We start from the raw sequence: 19,418 nt of genomic DNA, 5'->3' as shown, positions 1-19,418 counted from the left end.
GTGGGAGCCTATATCAAACACTGTGCTCAGATCCAATAGTAGTAGCACAGCTGACCCGCCTCGATCCAATGTGTCCTCGGTGACCAGATCTAACCCTGTGTCTATAGTGCATCCAGGTAAAAAGCCAGTCTGCGTCTGGTGCAGTAAATTATTGGACTCCAAAAAATAAGATAGGATACTACTAATCCATTTTCCAAGATTTGGCTGACCCCGGGGAGTAGCAAAATTGGTCTATAATGTTCTGCCTCATCCCGGTCCGAAGAAGGTTTTGTTCAACAATTGGCGGATAATCGTATGTTTCCGCTAATCACGGACTCATCCGCTCTCCAAGGAAGGACTGTAGATAGTTGTGAGGGCGGATATAATGGTCTCAAATGGTCTCACCTCCTCTCAGTAGAATATCTAAAGGCGCCTATTCTGAAGGGAACCCGATTAACTGTAGTTGCTACCTTCAAACATCTTTCTGAGTAAGTTTTGGGAAAGCTGAAAGTTCCACCTCAGACTTTCTAGCCATTAAATTATTTGCTTTAATATGAGGATCTACTGTTTCTGACCGGGTGTCATAAATGAGTTTGGCCTTTCCTAAGAAATAGTTAGGCAGATGTTCACAACTTACCTTAGAGGAAGGAGGGACAACTCCTGGGACGTTAGGTTTAATGAAAGAGTTAACGATTGCATATATTTCTTTGAAGGGATGTGATGATTGGCTGTTTCTGTCGGCAAAATCTTTCAGCCTGGCTCTACAAATCGCATATTGATACCTTTTTAACACTTCTTTGTAATACGCTTTACACTTTTCAGCATAGTTGTGTCTCCACTTTCTTTCCTGTTTCTTACATTCCTCTTACATAATTACATTGGCAGCCCTCTCGGATCAAATACCTTGGTAATAGTAATCTGAAGCAAACAAGGAAATTAAAGGACGAGATTTTCCTTAAGAAAATCGAAGAGTCTTTTCCAGCATTATCCCCAAAATTTATGATATGGTGGGGGTCAGTCGAAATGCGCTCTGCAAGTACAATTATCGAATAACCTTGTCAATAACATTGATGCAATGATTACCAAATTCCTATCTAAAGGAAACGAGGTAGAAATGCTTTCAAGAAATAAAAACTAAGTAAAAGCCTTGGCGGCCTTAACATCCCCAATATCCGTAAATACTAAAATTGCCTTTCTAATCAAGCAGGCTACATAGCGGATCCATCCTGAAACTCCGGATAATCCCCTATGAGTGCATGTCGAACAAGCACTGGCAAAACCATATCCTTTAACTTCATTATTAACTATGAAAACAATATCAGTCTGCGCCCGTCCGTGACTAGGCTGGGCCTACCTTCTTTTATCTCTGATTTCAGCTGATAAGGTACTGCTTATGTTTTGTTTGTTTTCTTGTTTGGACCTGCCTTGCCTGGTGTCTATTTTCTGGAATGGGAAAGCGCAAAACTGCTTCTGCACCGTCTGCTACTGCTGTTGGCCCTGCTGGCTCTACTCTTGATGGCTTTATTTTACGGGCAGTATGGGCCATTTCAAAAGAAATCGAGCTTGCAGAGCTTCGTTTGTCTTTATCTGAACCAATGGGGTTATCCCCTAGCCCTGCCACCGTTATTTCCCTTACTTAGGTTACCTTAACTGAACCCTGAGCTGCGGATAACGCTTTAGTAGTGTCTTATTCTGCGGCACTAGATGAAGTCCCGCCTGAGGAAGCAGTGTCGACTAGTGTGGTGCAGGGATCTCTGCTCTCTCTTGAACAGGGAGCTGTTACTTGGGTCGCATCAGTGTCGCTTAGCGGCTCAAGTCCGAAGAGACCACGTGCCGCTATCCCCACCCCTGATTCAGTGTCCGATCATTTAGATGAAAAATCAATTTTGAGGAAGTTCGCCCAGATGGTTGATGATCTTAAAGCTTCCTTTTCTGAGACACTGGACCCTCTTTATGCTCGGCTGGACGCTATCGAAATAAAGCTGGACCACCTTTTCCCCCATTATTGTGTTGATTATATTCACAGGTCCAGTCACGAGGAGGTGGTGTCTGAGGGAGGTGACAAGGGCAAGGACAGAGTAAGGTTGGTGGTCGGTGTTGCTTTTGGCCGGATCACCCCAGGCCTTGCTAATCAATCTATCTGGGATTGTTGTCATCCTCAAAGTTCCTGTGTTGAAGAGGAAGCCTCTGTCCAGCCCACCCCTATGCCTGTTTCCCAGCTTTTGGGGCTTGAATATCAATCGCCTCCACCAATCTGCACCCGGCAAGGAAGCTCCAGCTCACCCAACTCTTTCCTGGTGTGACCTATTGCCTGCAGCCTGTCCCTGTGTGGTTGTCTTGGTGGATGTTCAGGTGCTAGCGTCAGGCACCAAGAGGTCTATGACTGACTTAATGAGCAAGGCTGCCATTGGCTGCAAGGGAACATCAGGGAAAGGGGTAATCTTTTCCGGGAAATATTCATGGCTATAAGGGTAGGTTAGGTCGGTAAGATGAGTAAGGAATTTGAGGGGGACTGTGTTATTATCTCTTTTAGCCATTCTGAGACTGCTGGGGAATTGATTCAGGTATAGTTAACGCTGAATTTTATTAATAAATATTCATGACTTCTGAATGTTAAATTTGCATAGAAAAATAATTAATATAGAGAAATAATACACAACTTTGAAAATGTGTCTACTTGAGTGACCGCCAGTAATCACTAAGGCCCTCATTACAACCCTGGCGGTCGGTGTTGAAGCGGCGGTAATATTGCCAACAGGCCGGGCGGAAAAAAAAATGGGATTACGACCGTGGCGGAAACCGCCAACATAGACAGCCACTTTAACACTCCGACCGCCACGGCGGTACAAACAAACAGCACGGCGGTCACCACCAACAGACAGGCAGAAGACAATGTACCGCCCACCCTATCAGAAGATGCCAATCCGCCACCTGTTCCGGGGTGGAACCAACGCACACATAAACATGGCAGAAACAGGACTTGGAAGGGAAAACACTCACCTCTCCACACCCCACGAGGAACCAGGACACCATGGAGCCAAAGTTGCAGAGTCGAAGTAGCACTTCTGGATATTTTGTTGCAGTTACAGCGGTTCCTGGAGCAGTCTGTGGTTTATCCGAGATTAGCGGATGAAGCAGGAGTTGCAGAGGATTTCTGGTGGAAACTTGTAAGCCAAATCCGAAGAGGAACCCACAGGAGAGACCCTAAATAGCCCTGAGAGGGGGATTGGCTACCTAACCAGATATGCACCTATCAGGAGGGGTCTCTGGCGTCACCCGCTGGCACTGGGCACTCATTTATCTCCAGAGTGTCCCCACACCTTGGAAAACAAGATGGCTAAAGCCAGGGGCACACTGGAGCAGTTCTGGGCACCACCCCTGGGGTAGTGATGGACAGGGGGGTGGTTACTCCCCTTTCCTTTGTCCAGTTTCGGGCCAGAGCTGGGACTGGGGGTCCCTAAACCAGTGTAGACTGGCTTATGCAAGGAGGGCACCATCTGTGCCCTTCAAAGCATTTCCACAGGTTCTGGGAGGCTACCCCTCCCAAGACTGTAACACCTATTGCCAAAGGGAGAGGGTGTAACACTTAGTAACTTTGCACCTAGCCTTCAGAAAATGAAGGGTAGACATATAGATGACTTATATGTTACTTAAGTGCAGTGGAAATGGCTGTGAAATAGTGTGTGCACCATTTCTCGCAGGCTGCAGTGGTAGTCCTGTGAAAGGGTTTGTCTGAGCTCCTTATGGGTGGCAAAATAAATGCTGCAGCCCATAAGGATCTCCTGGAACCCCAATGCCCTGGGTACCAAGGTACCATATACTAGGGACTTATAAAGGGGGTCCAGTGTACCAATTGGAATTGTTAAATGAAATCACTAAACTATAGTGACTAATTTGGAAGCAGAGAGAGCATAAGTACTGAAATTCTGGTTAGCAGAACTCCAGTGACACAGTTAAGTACTACTGACAACACACACATTAGGCCATAAACTATGAGAACAGGGGTCCTGACCAGCAGGATCCTAGTGAGACAGGCAAAGCGTACTGACATACAGGTAGAAATTGGGGGTAACATGCCAAGAAAAATGATACTGTCCTACACAACCCCCCCAAACGAGGGACAATAAACCTAATCTTGCCCAGATGAGTCTTCATTTTCTAAGTGGAAATATCTGGAGAGTCCATCTGCATTGGAATGGGTACTCTCAGGTCTATGTTTCACTGTAAAGTCCATATCCTGTAGGAAAATGGACCACCTCAGCAATCTAGGGTTTTCACCTTTCACCTGTTTAAGTCATAAGACAGGTTTGTAATCTGTTTAAACAATGAAGTGAGTCCTAAACAAGTAGGGTTTCAATTTCTTCAAGACCCAGACCACAGCAAAGGCCTCCCTCTCTATGGCAGACCAACGCTTTTCTCTAGGGGTCAACCTCCTACTGATAAAAGCAACAGGTTGATCCTGGCCCTCTGAGTTAAGTTGTGATAATACTGCCCCAACCCCCCGTTCAGAAGCATCAGTCTGGACAATTAATTCTTTGGAGTAATTTGGGCTTTTCAGTGCAGGTGCAGTGCACATAGCTTGCTTAAGCTCCTCAAAAGCTTTCTGAAGCAAGCTGTCCATAATACCTTTTTAGCCATTTTCTTTGAAATGAGGTCATTAAGAGGGGCAACAATGGAGCCACAGTTCTTAATGAACCTCCTGTAATACCCAGTGAGACCTAAGAAGGCTCTGACCTGGGTCTGAGTAGTAGGGGGAGCCCAGTCCATAATTGTCTGGATCTTCCCCTGTAGTGGTTCAATTTGCTCTCCACCTACCAGCTGGCCCAGATAAAACACTTTCCCCTGCCCTATCTGGCACTTTGAAGCCTTGATAGTGAGGCCTGCCTTTTGCAGGGCCTCCAAACCTTTCCATAAGTGGCCCAAGTGGTCATCCCAGGTGGAGCCAAATACAACAATGTCATCTAAGTATGCTGCACTGAAAACTTCCAAACCTTGGAGGACTGTATTCACCAGCCTCTGAAAAGTGGCAGGTACATTTTTCAAACCAAAGGGCATAACTGTGAACTGGTAATTCCCTCCTATGGTAGAAACTTCAGTTTTTGCTTTTGCATCCTCTGATAACTTGATCTGCCAAATACCCTGCAATCAGATCAAAGGTGCTTAGATACTAGGCAGAAGTCAGTGTATCTGAGCGCATCAGCCCTGGGTATAGGTTGAGCATCAGTTTTGGTTACAGTATTGTTAGAAATGGGGTCTGTGGTTGACAGTCAGGTTACCCCCGTTCAAGCAAGGACCCTCAATCTAGTCAGGGTAAAAGAGAATCACCCTCAGCTAACTCCTGCTTACTCCCTTGGTAGCTTGGCAGAGCAGTAGGCTTAACTTCAGAGTGCTAGGTGTAAAGTATTTGTACAAACACACACAGTAACTTAATGAAAACACTACAAAATTACACAACACCAGTTTAGAAAAAAAGAAATATTTATCTAAACAAAACAAGACCAAAACGACAAAAATCCGACATACTCAAGTCAAGTTATGAATTTTTAAAGATTAAACTCAAAAATAGCGCTTAGAAACACAAAATGCTTTGATGAGGTGTTAACACGGAGTCATGACGGAGTCGTTCCCAACAAGTCGACACCAGTGGCGGCAGACACGGAGTCGCGTAGACCCCCAAGTACAGTACCTTTGGTGAAGAGTGAAAACAAGTCGATGCGCGAAGTCGGGGATCGCGGCGTCTGTGCAAAACGTTGAATCCGCGCACTTCGAGCGCCGTCGGTCACGATGTGGTGCGGCGAGTTCCACGGAATTGCGAACTTCAGTAGGGCTGCAGCGGTGTCGGGCCTGCGAAGGTCATTGCTTTCCAGCGATGATCACGGAGTCGGTTGCAGGCAGCATCACCGGATTCATCAGCGGCGTCGGTTCAAAGTCGTCCAAAGTTGATTTCATTGGATTTCCACCAGCTTTCCTTTCAAGGGCCCAGGGACTGGATAGGGCACCACTTGTCAGAGCAAGAGTCTCTCCAGAGACTCCAGGTGCTGGCAGAGAGGTCTTTTGCTGTCCCTGAGATTTCAAACAACAGGAGGCAAGCATTAAATAAAGCCCTTGGAGATTTCTTCACAAGATGGAAGGCACACAAAGTCCAGTCTTTGCCCTCTTACTCTGGCAGAAGCAGCAACTGCAGGATAGCTCCACAAAGCAAAGTCACAGGCAGGTCAGCACTTCTCCTCACCTCTTCAGCTCTTCTCCAGGCAGAGGGTCCTCTTGATGTCCAGAAGTGATCTAAAGTCTGTGGTTTTGGGTGCCCTTCTTATACCCAATTTCTCCTTTGAAGTGGGCCTACTTCAAAGTAAAGTCTCTTTTGAATGTGAAATCCTGCCTTTCCCAGGCCAGGCCCCAGACACTCACCAGGGGGTCAGAGACGGCATTATGTGAGGACAGGCACAGCCCTTTCAGGTGTAAGTGACCACTCCTCCCCTCCCTCCTAGCACAGATGGCTCATCAGGTATTGCAGACTACACTCCAGCTCCCTTTGTGTCACTGTCTAGTGTGAGGTGCAACCACCCCAACTGTCAAACTGACCCAGACAGGGAATCCACAAACAGGCAGAGTCACAGAAATGGTATAAGCAAGAAAATGCTCACTTTCTAAAGTGGCATTTTCAAACACACAATCTTAAAATCAACTTTACTAAAAGATGTATTTTTGAATTGCAAGCTCAGAGACCCCAAACTCCACATGTCCAACCGCCCCCTAAGGGAATCTACACTTTAATTAGATTTAAAGTAGCCCCCATGTTAACCTATGAGAGGGACAGGCCTTGCAACAGTGGAAAACGAATTTAGCAATATTTCACTGTCAGGACATATAAAACACATTACTATATGTCCTACATTAACCATACACTGCACCCTACCCTTGGGGCTACCTAGGGCCTACCTTAGGGGTGTCTGACGGGTAAGAGAAGGGAAGGTTTAGGCCTGGCAAGTGGGTACAATTGCCAAGTCGAATTTACAGTTAAAACTGAACACACAGACACAGCAGTGGCAGGTCTGAGACATGATTACAGAGCTACTTATGTGGGTGGCACAACCAGTGCTGCAGGCCCACTAGTAGCATTTGATTTACAGGCCCTGGCACCTCTAGTGCACCTGACTAGGGACTTACTAGTAAATCAAATATGCCAATCATGGATAACCCAATTACATACAATTTACACAGAGAGCATATGCACTTTAGCACTGGTTAGCAGTGGTAAAGTGCTCAGAGTTCAAAAGCCAACAGCAACAGGTCAGAAAAAAGGGGGCAGGAAGGAAAAGATTGGGGATGACCCTGCATAAGCCAAAAAGTCCACAAGTAATAAGTCCTCTATTGTCCACACAAAACCCAATGTTTCTCTTTCCTTCTTTGCAATCAGGTTTGTGGACAAGCATCACTGAGCTGGCCCAAGACCTATCAGAGAGCTCAATAACTCCCAGGTCTAACATTTCCTGTACCTCAGTTTTAATGCAATCTTTGGCATAGCCAGGCTACCTGTAAAGTTTTCTTTTGACAGGTAAACTGACTCCAGTATCAATTGAGTATTCACACCAGGTATGAGGGAAAAGAGGTCAGAAAACTGTCCCAGCAGGTTTTTGCAGTCCTCCCTCTGCTCTGCAGTGAGGCAGTCTGCAAACACCAATCCTTCCACTAAGCCATCATCTTCAGTGTTGGAGGAGAGATCAGGGAGAGGGTAACTCCCTTCTTCCGGCCCCTCGTCTGTGGCCATGATTAGGGCTAAATCAGCCCTATCATAGTAAGATTTAAGGTGATTGACATGAAGCACCCTAATGGGGCTTCTGGCAGTGCCCAGGTCAACCAGATAGGTAACCTCACCTTTCTTCTCCACAATGAGATGGTGTCCACTCCATTTGTCCTAGAGTGCTCTTGGGACCACAAGCTCCAATTTCCACACCTTCTGTCCTGTGGGGCACTCTGTCATTACAGCCTTCTGGTCATGTAATTGCTTTTGGAGTTCTTGGCTGGCCTGAAGGCTTTTTCATGTACTCAGCCATTCTAGATTTTAGGCCAGGTACATAGTCCACAATTTTTTTTATGGGGTTTTAAAGGTTGCTCCCACCCCTCTTTCACAAGAGCAAGGGGCCCCCTAACAGGGTGACTAAAGAGGAGCTCAAAGTGGCTGTAGGCCACTCCTTTTTGGGGTACCTCTCTGTAGGCGAAAAGGAGGCATGGCAAGAGGACATCCCATCTCTTTCTGAGTTTTCAGAGAGTCCCATGATCATGCCTTTGAGAGTTTTATTAAACCTCTCAACCAATCCATTTATTTGTGGATAATAAGGGGTGGTGAATTTATATGTTACACCACACTCCTTCCACATTGCTTTGAGGTATGCAGACATGAAGTTACCACCTCTGTCTGATACAACTTCCTTTGGGAAACCCTCCCTGGAAAATATTGCCTGGAGGGCCTTTGCCACTGCAGGTGCTGGAGTGGTCCTTAAGGGGATAGCTTCTGGATACCTTGTGGCATGGTCCTCTATCACAAGGGTAAATCTATTGCCAGAAGCTGTTGGAGGGTCAAAGGGGACCAACAATATCAACCCCTACCCTCTCAAAGGGCACCTCAATCACTGGCAGTGGGATTAAGGGGGCCTTTGGGGTGCCACCATTCTTGCCACTGGCTTGGCAGGTGACACAGGAGCGACACAACTCCTTAGTCTCCTCTGATATATAAATGCCAGTGAAAATGGGGAACAAGTTTGTCCCATGTTTTACTTTGCCCAAAATGTCTAGCCAAAGGAATGTCATGAAGCAGAGTTAGGAGGAATTCCCTATACTGTAGGGGGATGACCAGTCTCCTGGTGACACCAGGATTAGGGTCCCTTGCCTCAGTATAGAGGAGGTTCATCTCCCTGTAAACTCTGTGGCTGTCATTGACATCCCCATTCTGCTGTTTAACAGCTTGCTGTCTGAGACCCTCTAATATGGGACAGGTCTGCTGTACCACACTCAGTTCCTCCCTGCACCCAAAAGCTCAGCTGTATCAGCTTCAAGCTCCTCTGTTGTAGGTTCCGCACAGGGAGTAGACTCCTCCTCATCAAAAAGGGAATCATCTGGAGAGGGAGGGATAGTGGACAAGGGTTTGCCCTTCCTACCTCTAGTTTTTGGGAGCACTTGGTCCATTGTTCCAGGATCCAAGTTTCCCTGTCCTCTTTGCTTCTTGGCCTGAGCCCTAGTAAGAACAAAGATATGCCCTGGAATGTCCAGCATTGCTGCATGGGCCTCCAACTCCACTTCAGCCCAAGCTGAAGTCTCCAAATCATTTCCTAAGAGACACTCTACAGGTAAGTCAGTGAATACCACCACTTTATTTGGACCAGTACCCCCCCCAGTTGAGATTCACAACAGCCATGGGGTGGCTAACAGTGTTGTTATGGGCGTCTGTTACTTGGTACTGATGACCAGGTAGGTGTTGCTCAGGGGCTTCCAGTTTCTCTATCACCATAGTGACACTGGCACCTGTGTCCCTGTAGGCCTCAACCATAACATCATTTATTAGGGGTAGTTGCTTGTACTTATACATGTTAAGGGGACAAGCAACTAAGATGGCAAGGGCAATGCCACCATCAGATACTAAAACAGTCTCAGTGGTCTCCCTAATTAGACCAACCCCCACTACATTACCAAATCTGAGCCCAGCTACACCCTTTGACTGGCTCTTTGTAGTGTTCTTCCCACCACCACTGCTATTACTAGGGGCACCAGTGGAAGCAGTGGGGGTTATGGTGGTGGGAGGCTTGGTGTTTCTCTTTGGACAAGTGGGGTCACTTGTCCAATGGCCTTTTATTTTACATAAATAACACCATGGCTTTTTCTGATTGTGTGAAAAGGATTTGGACCCACCACCCCAGAGGATTGTTGTGGCCCAATGAAGACTCTGATGATTTTCTATCTTTGTCCCCATCCTTGTCATGAGAGTTACCATCCTTCTTCTTGCTGTCTTTGTCACTACTTGTCTGAGATTTTCTGCTCTCCCTTGTCCTGACCCATTTGTCTGCCTTCTTACCCAATTCTTGAGGAGAGGTCAGATCTGAGTCCACAAGATACTGATGCAACAAATCAGACACACAATTGTTCCATATATGCTCTCTCAGAATTAAGTTATACAGGCTTTCATAATCAGTCACCTTACAGCCATTTATCCAACCTTCTAAGGCCTTCACTGAACAGTCTATAAAATATGTCCAATCCTGTGATGACTCCTTTCTGGTCTCTCTGAACTTTATTCTTTATTGCTCAGTAATTAAGCCCAGACCATCTAAAAGTGCACTTTTGAGAATGTGATAGTTGTCTTCACAATCCTCCCTGACAATAAGGAGTCTATTTCTCCCCTTGCCAGTGAATGACAACCACAGGAAAGCAGCTCACAGAACTTGAGGGACCCTCTGAACTTTACAGGCCCTCTCAAGTGCAGCAAACCACTTATAGATGTCATCCCCATCCTTGTAAGGAGGAACAACTTTGTGAAGATTTCTGGAATCAAATGTTGATTTCCCCATCACATGAGTTCCTGAAACTGCTGCTGCCACCCGGGAAACTAACCCCAACCCCTGCCTTTCCCATTCCACAGCCAAGCATTCCCTGCCTGAGGCCAACTGTTGCTGTTGTAGCCTCAGTCTGGCCTCCTCTAACCTCAGCATCCTGAGTTCCCTATCTAGGGACTGGTCCTCAGGGTTAAAAGTGTAGGATGCTTCTGAAACAGAAGTAACATGGGAATTGGCAGAGGCAGATCTTTCCCTAACTGGAGCCACCCAAATGACTTGGCCTCTAGATGTGAAGGGAACCCTACTGGTGTGTGATCCCTTCCCACTCTCAATTACACTAGGGGGTTTCTTGACAGAAAGATCAGTGGAAGGACTCTCCCCAGGATTATCAGTATGCTCCTCTGAGCCTGCCTGGTTGAACTCTTCCTCTGACTCCCCTTCTTGCTGATCCTGAGCAGTGCTAAGTCCCTGGTCAACCTTCAGGAGGAGATTTAAGAAAATTCCTTATTGGGGTGCTTCCAAATCCCTAAACTTCTTTCAGTGCAGAGACCCCTCAAACGTTTACAGTTTAAACTTTCATATGTTGTCTTCACAACTCTAGGGGTAGCATCTACACCAGACATGTTCACAGAAAGAGTTTAGGAAAAAGAGTAAAAGTAAAAACCTAGTAGACTAGTTAGTAACTTTTTAGAGAAAAGAAAACTTTTTAGGAACTTTGAAAACTTTTACAAAATTTTAAAGAACTTTTTAGAAAGTTAAAAGTGACTTCTAGGTACAATTATGTATAGCTCTAAGTATTTGAGCAAGTTTTTCTTGTGAAAAGCACTAGTAACAAAGTAGTAAAGCAATTACAAGTACGTATCCCACCGCTGCACCACTAATGTAGGAGGTTGGCCTGGTTTGAGGGTGGTACCTTGGGTACATACACCTTATACCAGGTCCAGTTATCCCTTATTAGTGAAATGTAGGCAGTGTTCTAGCAGCTTACGCTGATAGAGGTAGCTGTAGCAGAGCAGCTTAGGCTGAACTAGGAGACATGCAAAGCTCCTGGCCAAAAATATCTTAGAGACAATACTCCTGGTGGTAAGTATTACACACAATATATACACTAGTAACCAAAATCAAGTAAGTAAACAGTCATGGAATAGTGCAAAAAGGAAAATACAATAGATTGCAATGGGCCTAGAGATAACAAAACCATATACTAAGAAAGTGGAATGCGAATCACAAATTCCCCCCAGCAAGTGTAGTGTGTAGAGGGTCGCTGGGAGTGTATGAAAACCACAAAGGTGAGTAAAATACCCCACACCAGAGCCCAGGAAAGTAGGAGTAAAGTACTGCAAGTTTTCTCAGGACACACTACAAGTTGTGATTAGAGTTATTGCAAGAACCAAGCATGATCGCAAGTAACAAATGGTGGATTCCTGGACCTTAAGACCTGTAAAGAGAAGTGACCAAGCCAAGAAGTTGCAGAAGATTCCAGGAAGTACCGGAGCCCCTGTCAACCTAGAAGATGGTAAAAAAAGGATTTTCGGTTGGAAGAAGTCTGCAGAAGAGCACCAAAGAAGATGGCTGTGGGTTCCTACATGATGCAAAGGATGACCCACGTAGAGATGTTGGATGCAGACTAGTTGCAGCACTGGATTTATTCAACAAGCCTTGGTTCAAGCAGTGTTGCCGATTGTGTCAAAATGGCGCGGCCTGGACCCAGGAGGGACCTGTGGGCTCAACTCGGACTGAGGAGGCAGAGGGGACTCCCAACACTGGAACCCACATATGACCAGGCAGCACCCACAGAGGTCCCAGGTCACCGGGACAAAGAAGGTGCAAATTGCGGTTGCTGCAGCACTACAAAAGAAGGTCCTATGCCGCCGGAGAACAAATCAGCAAGTTAAACATCGCAGGACAGAGTGCTGGGGACCTGGGCCAGGCTGTGCATGAAGGATTCTTGCAAATAGTGCACAGAGGCCTCAGAAGGTGAAGATAATGCGGTGCACAGAGGTAGACTCCTCCTCATCAAAAAGGGAATCATCTGGAGAGGGAGGGATAGTGGACAAGGGTTTGCCCTTCCTACCTCTAGTTTTTGGGAGCACTTGGTCCATTGTTCCAGGATCCAAGTTTCCCTGTCCTCTTTGCTTCTTGGCCTGAGCCCTAGTAAGAACAAAGATATGCCCTGGAATGTCCAGCATTGCTGCATGGGCCTCCAACTCCACTTCAGCCCAAGCTGAAGTCTCCAAATCATTTCCTAAGAGACACTCTACAGGTAAGTCAGTGAATACCACCACTTTATTTGGACCAGTACCCCCCCCAGTTGAGATTCACAACAGCCATGGGGTGGCTAACAGTGTTGTTATGGGCGTCTGTTACTTGGTACTGATGACCAGGTAGGTGTTGCTCAGGGGCTTCCAGTTTCTCTATCACCATAGTGACACTGGCACCTGTGTCCCTGTAGGCCTCAACCATAACACCATTTATTAGGGGTAGTTGCTTGTACTTATACATGTTAAGGGGACAAGCAACTAAGATGGCAAGGGCAATGCCACCATCAGATACTAAAACAGTCTCAGTGGTCTCCCTAATTAGACCAACCCCCACTACATTACCAAATCTGAGCCCAGCTACACCCTTTGACTGGCTCTTTGTAGTGTTCTTCCCACCACCACTGCTATTACTAGGGGCACCAGTGGAAGCAGTGGGGGTTATGGTGGTGGGAGGCTTGGTGTTTCTCTTTGGACAAGTGGGGTCACTTGTCCAATGGCCTTTTATTTTACATAAATAACACCATGGCTTTTTCTGATTGTGTGAAAAGGATTTGGACCCACCACCCCAGAGGATTGTTGTGGCCCAATGAAGTCTCTGATGATTTTCTATCTTTGTCCCCATCCTTGTCATGAGAGTTACCATCCTTCTTCTTGCTGTCTTTGTCACTACTTGTCTGAGATTTTCTGCTCTCCCTTGTCCTGACCCATTTGTCTGCCTTCTTACCCAATTCTTGAGGAGAGGTCAGATCTGAGTCCACAAGATACTGATGCAACAAATCAGACACACAATTGTTCCATATATGCTCTCTCAGAATTAAGTTATACAGGCTTTCATAATCAGTCACCTTACAGCCATTTATCCAACCTTCTAAGGCCTTCACTGAACAGTCTATAAAATATGTCCAATCCTGTGATGACTCCTTTCTGGTCTCTCTGAACTTTATTCTTTATTGCTCAGTAATTAAGCCCAGACCATCTAAAAGTGCACTTTTGAGAATGTGATAGTTGTCTTCACAATCCTCCCTGACAATAAGGAGTCTATTTCTCCCCTTGCCAGTGAATGACAACCACAGGAAAGCAGCTCACTGAACTTGAGGGACCCTCTGAACTTTACAGGCCCTCTCAAGTGCAGCAAACCACTTATAGATGTCATCCCCATCCTTGTAAGGAGGAACAACTTTGTGAAGATTTCTGGAATCAAATGTTGATTTCCCCATCACTTGAGTTCCTGAAACTGCTGCTGCCACCCGGGAAACTAACCCCAACCCCTGCCTTTCCCTTTCCACAGCCAAGCATTCCCTGCCTGAGGCCAACTGTTGCTGTTGTAGCCTCAGTCTGGCCTCCTCTAACCTCAGCATCCTGAGTTCCCTATCTAGGGACTGGTCCTCAGGGTTAAAAGTGTAGGATGCTTCTGAAACAGAAGTAACATGGGAATTGGCAGAGGCAGATCTTTCCCTAACTGGAGCCACCCAAATGACTTGGCCTCTAGATGTGAAGGGAACCCTACTGGTGTGTGATCCCTTCCCACTCTCAATTACACTAGGGGGTTTCTTGACAGAAAGATCAGTGGAAGGACTCTCCCCAGGATTATCAGTATGCTCCTCTGAGCCTGCCTGGTTGAACTCTTCCTCTGACTCCCCTTCTTGCTGATCCTGAGCAGTGCTAAGTCCCTGGTCAACCTTCAGGAGGAGATTTAAGAAAATTCCTTATTGGGGTGCTTCCAAATCCCTAAACTTCTTTCAGTGCAGAGACCCCTCAAACGTTTACAGTTTAAACTTTCATATGTTGTCTTCACAACTCTAGGGGTAGCATCTACACCAGACATGTTCACAGAAAGAGTTTAGGAAAAAGAGTAAAAGTAAAAACCTAGTAGACTAATTAGTAACTTTTTAGAGAAAAGAAAACTTTTTAGGAACTTTGAAAACTTTTACAAAGTTTTAAAGAACTTTTTAGAAAGTTAAAAGTGACTTCTAGGTACAATTATGTATAGCTCTAAGTATTTGAGCAAGTTTTTCTTGTGAAAAGCACTAGTAACAAAGTAGTAAAGCAATTACAAGTACGTATCCCACCGCTGCACCACTAATGTAGGAGGTTGGCCTGGTTTGAGGGTGGTACCTTGGGTACATACACCTTATACCAGGTCCAGTTATCCCTTATTAGTGAAATGTAGGCAGTGTTCTAGCAGCTTACGCTGATAGAGGTAGCTGTAGCAGAGCAGCTTAGGCTGAACTAGGAGACATGCAAAGCTCCTGGCCAAAAATATCTTAGAGACAATACTCCTGGTGGTAAGTATTACACACAATATATACACTAGTAACCAAAATCAAGTAAGTAAACAGTCATGGAATAGTGCAAAAAGGAAAATACAATAGATTGCAATGGGCCTAGAGATAACACAAACCATATACTAAGAAAGTGGAATGCGAATCACAAATTCCCCCCAGCAAGTGTAGTGTGTAGAGGGTCGCTGGGAGTGTATGAAAACCACAAAGGTGAGTAAAATACCCCACACCAGAGCCCAGGAAAGTAGGAGTAAAGTACTGCAAGTCTTCTCAGGACACACTACAAGTTGTGATTAGAGTTATTGCAAGAACCAAGCATGATCGCAAGTAACAAATGGTGGATTCCTGGACCTTAAGACCTGTAAAGAGAAGAGACCAAGCCAAGAAGTTGCAGAAGATTCCAGGAAGTACCGGAGCCCCTGTCAACCTAGAAGATGGTAAAAAAAGGATTCTCGGTTGGAAGAAGTCTGCAGAAGAGCACCAAAGAAGATGGCTGTGGGTTCCTACATGATGCAAAGGATGACCCACGTAGAGATGTTGGATGCAGACTAGTTGCAGCACTGGATTTATTCAACAAGCCTTGGTTCAAGCAGTGTTGCCGATTGTGTCAAAATGGCGCGGCCTGGACCCAGGAGGGACCTGTGGGCTCAACTCGGACTGAGGAGGCAGAGGGGACTCCCAACACTGGAACCCACATATGACCAGGCAGCACCCACAGAGGTCCCAGGTCACCGGGACAAAGAAGGTGCAAATTGCGGTTGCTGCAGCACTACAAAAGAAGGTCCTATGCCGCCGGAGAACAAATCAGCAAGTTAAACATCGCAGGACAGAGTGCTGGGGACCTGGGCCAGGCTGTGCATGAAGGATTCTTGCAAATAGTGCACAGAGGCCTCAGAAGGTGAAGATAATGCGGTGCACAGAGGTAGACTCCTCCTCATCAAAAAGGGAATCATCTGGAGAGGGAGGGATAGTGGACAAGGGTTTGCCCTTCCTACCTCTAGTTTTTGGGAGCACTTGGTCCATTGTTCCAGGATCCAAGTTTCCCTGTCCTCTTTGCTTCTTGGCCTGAGCCCTAGTAAGAACAAAGATATGCCCTGGAATGTCCAGCATTGCTGCATGGGCCTCCAACTCCACTTCAGCCCAAGCTGAAGTCTCCAAATCATTTCCTAAGAGACACTCTACAGGTAAGTCAGTGAATACCACCACTTTATTTGGACCAGTACCCCCCCAGTTGAGATTCACAACAGCCATGGGGTGGCTAACAGTGTTGTTATGGGCGTCTGTTACTTGGTACTGATGACCAGGTAGGTGTTGCTCAGGGGCTTCCAGTTTCTCTATCACCATAGTGACACTGGCACCTGTGTCCCTGTAGGCCTCAACCATAACACCATTTATTAGGGGTAGTTGCTTGTACTTATACATGTTAAGGGGACAAGCAACTAAGATGGCAAGGGCAATGCCACCATCAGATACTAAAACAGTCTCAGTGGTCTCCCTAATTAGACCAACCCCCACTACATTACCAAATCTGAGCCCAGCTACACCCTTTGACTGGCTCTTTGTAGTGTTCTTCCCACCACCACTGCTATTACTAGGGGCACCAGTGGAAGCAGTTGGGGTTATGGTGGTGGGAGGCTTGGTGTTTCTCTTTGGACAAGTGGGGTCACTTGTCCAATGGCCTTTTATTTTACATAAATAACACCATGGCTTTTTCTGATTGTGTGAAAAGGATTTGGACCCACCACCCCAGAGGATTGTTGTGGCCCAATGAAGTCTCTGATGATTTTCTATCTTTGTCCCCATCCTTGTCATGAGAGTTACCATCCTTCTTCTTGCTGTCTTTGTCACTACTTGTCTGAGATTTTCTGCTCTCACTTGTCCTGACCCATTTGTCTGCCTTCTTACCCAATTCTTGAGGAGAGGTCAGATCTGAGTCCACAAGATACTGATGCAACAAATCAGACACACAATTGTTCCATATATGCTCTCTCAGAATTAAGTTATACAGGCTTTCATAATCAGTCACCTTACAGCCATTTATCCAACCTTCTAAGGCCTTCACTGAACAGTCTATAAAATATGTCCAATCCTGTGATGACTCCTTTCTGGTCTCTCTGAACTTTATTCTTTATTGCTCAGTAATTAAGCCCAGACCATCTAAAAGTGCACTTTTGAGAATGTGATAGTTGTCTTCACAATCCTCCCTGACAATAAGGAGTCTATTTCTCCCCTTGCCAGTGAATGACAACCACAGGAAAGCAGCTCACTGAACTTGAGGGACCCTCTGAACTTTACAGGCCCTCTCAAGTGCAGCAAACCACTTATAGATGTCATCCCCATCCTTGTAAGGAGGAACAACTTTGTGAAGATTTCTGGAATCAAATGTTGATTTCCCCATCACTTGAGTTCCTGAAACTGCTGCTGCCACCCGGGAAACTAACCCCAACCCCTGCCTTTCCCTTTCCACAGCCAAGCATTCCCTGCCTGAGGCCAACTGTTGCTGTTGTAACCTCAGTCTGGCCTCCTCTAACCTCAGCATCCTGAGTTCCCTATCTAGGGACTGGTCCTCAGGGTTAAAAGTGTAGGATGCTTCTGAAACAGAAGTAACATGGGAATTGGCAGAGGCAGATCTTTCCCTAACTGGAGCCACCCAAATGACTTGGCCTCTAGATGTGAAGGGAACCCTACTGGTGTGTGATCCCTTCCTACTCTCAATTACACTAGGGGGTTTCTTGACAGAAAGATCAGTGGAAGGACTCTCCCCAGGATTATCAGTATGCTCCTCTGAGCCTGCCTGGTTGAACTCTTCCTCTGACTCCCCTTCTTGCTGATCCTGAGCAGTGCTAAGTCCCTGGTCAACCTTCAGGAGGAGATTTAAGAAAATTCCTTATTGGGGTGCTTCCAAATCCCTAAACTTCTTTCAGTGCAGAGACCCCTCAAACGTTTACAGTTTAAACTTTCATATGTTGTTTTCACAACTCTAGGGGTAGCATCTACACCAGACATGTTCACAGAAAGAGTTTAGGAAAAAGAGTAAAAGTAAAAACCTAGTAGACTAGTTAGTAACTTTTTAGAGAAAAGAAAACTTTTTAGGAACTTTGAAAACTTTTACAAAGTTTTAAAGAACTTTTTAGAAAGTTAAAAGTGACTTCTAGGTACAATTATGTATAGCTCTAAGTATTTGAGCAAGTTTTTCTTGTGAAAAGCACTAGTAACAAAGTAGTAAAGCAATTACAAGTACGTATCCCACCGCTGCACCACTAATGTAGGAGGTTGGCCTGGTTTGAGGGTGGTACCTTGGGTACATACACCTTATACCAGGTCCAGTTATCCCTTATTAGTGAAATGTAGGCAGTGTTCTAGCAGCTTACGCTGATAGAGGTAGCTGTAGCAGAGCAGCTTAGGCTGAACTAGGAGACATGCAAAGCTCCTGGCCAAAAATATCTTAGAGACAATACTCCTGGTGGTAAGTATTACACACAATATATACACTAGTAACCAAAATCAAGTAAGTAAACAGTCATGGAATAGTGCAAAAAGGAAAATACAATAGATTGCAATGGGCCTAGAGATAACACAAACCATATACTAAGAAAGTGGAATGCGAATCACAAATTCCCCCCAGCAAGTGTAGTGTGTAGAGGGTCGCTGGGAGTGTATGAAAACCACAAAGGTGAGTAAAATACCCCACACCAGAGCCCAGGAAAGTAGGAGTAAAGTACTGCAAGTTTTCTCAGGACACACTACAAGTTGTGATTAGAGTTATTGCAAGAACCAAGCATGATCGCAAGTAACAAATGGTGGATTCCTGGACCTTAAGACCTGTAAAGAGAAGAGACCAAGCCAAGAAGTTGCAGAAGATTCCAGGAAGTACCGGAGCCCCTGTCAACCTAGAAGATGGTAAAAAAAGGATTCTCGGTTGGAAGAAGTCTGCAGAAGAGCACCAAAGAAGATGGCTGTGGGTTCCTACATGATGCAAAGGATGACCCACGTAGAGATGTTGGATGCAGACTAGTTGCAGCACTGGATTTATTCAACAAGCCTTGGTTCAAGCAGTGTTGCCGATTGTGTCAAAATGGCGCGGCCTGGACCCAGGAGGGACCTGTGGGCTCAACTCGGACTGAGGAGGCAGAGGGGACTCCCAACACTGGAACCCACATATGACCAGGCAGCACCCACAGAGGTCCCAGGTCACCGGGACAAAGAAGGTGCAAATTGCGGTTGCTGCAGCACTACAAAAGAAGGTCCTATGCCGCCGGAGAACAAATCAGCAAGTTAAACATCGCAGGACAGAGTGCTGGGGACCTGGGCCAGGCTGTGCATGAAGGATTCTTGCAAATAGTGCACAGAGG

This window comes from Pleurodeles waltl, chromosome 11 (genome assembly GCF_031143425.1).
Source record: "Pleurodeles waltl isolate 20211129_DDA chromosome 11, aPleWal1.hap1.20221129, whole genome shotgun sequence".
Lineage (NCBI taxonomy): Eukaryota > Metazoa > Chordata > Amphibia > Caudata > Salamandridae > Pleurodeles > Pleurodeles waltl.
The sequence above is the reverse complement of the archived record's forward strand: the minus strand, read 5'-3'. Positions refer to the sequence as shown.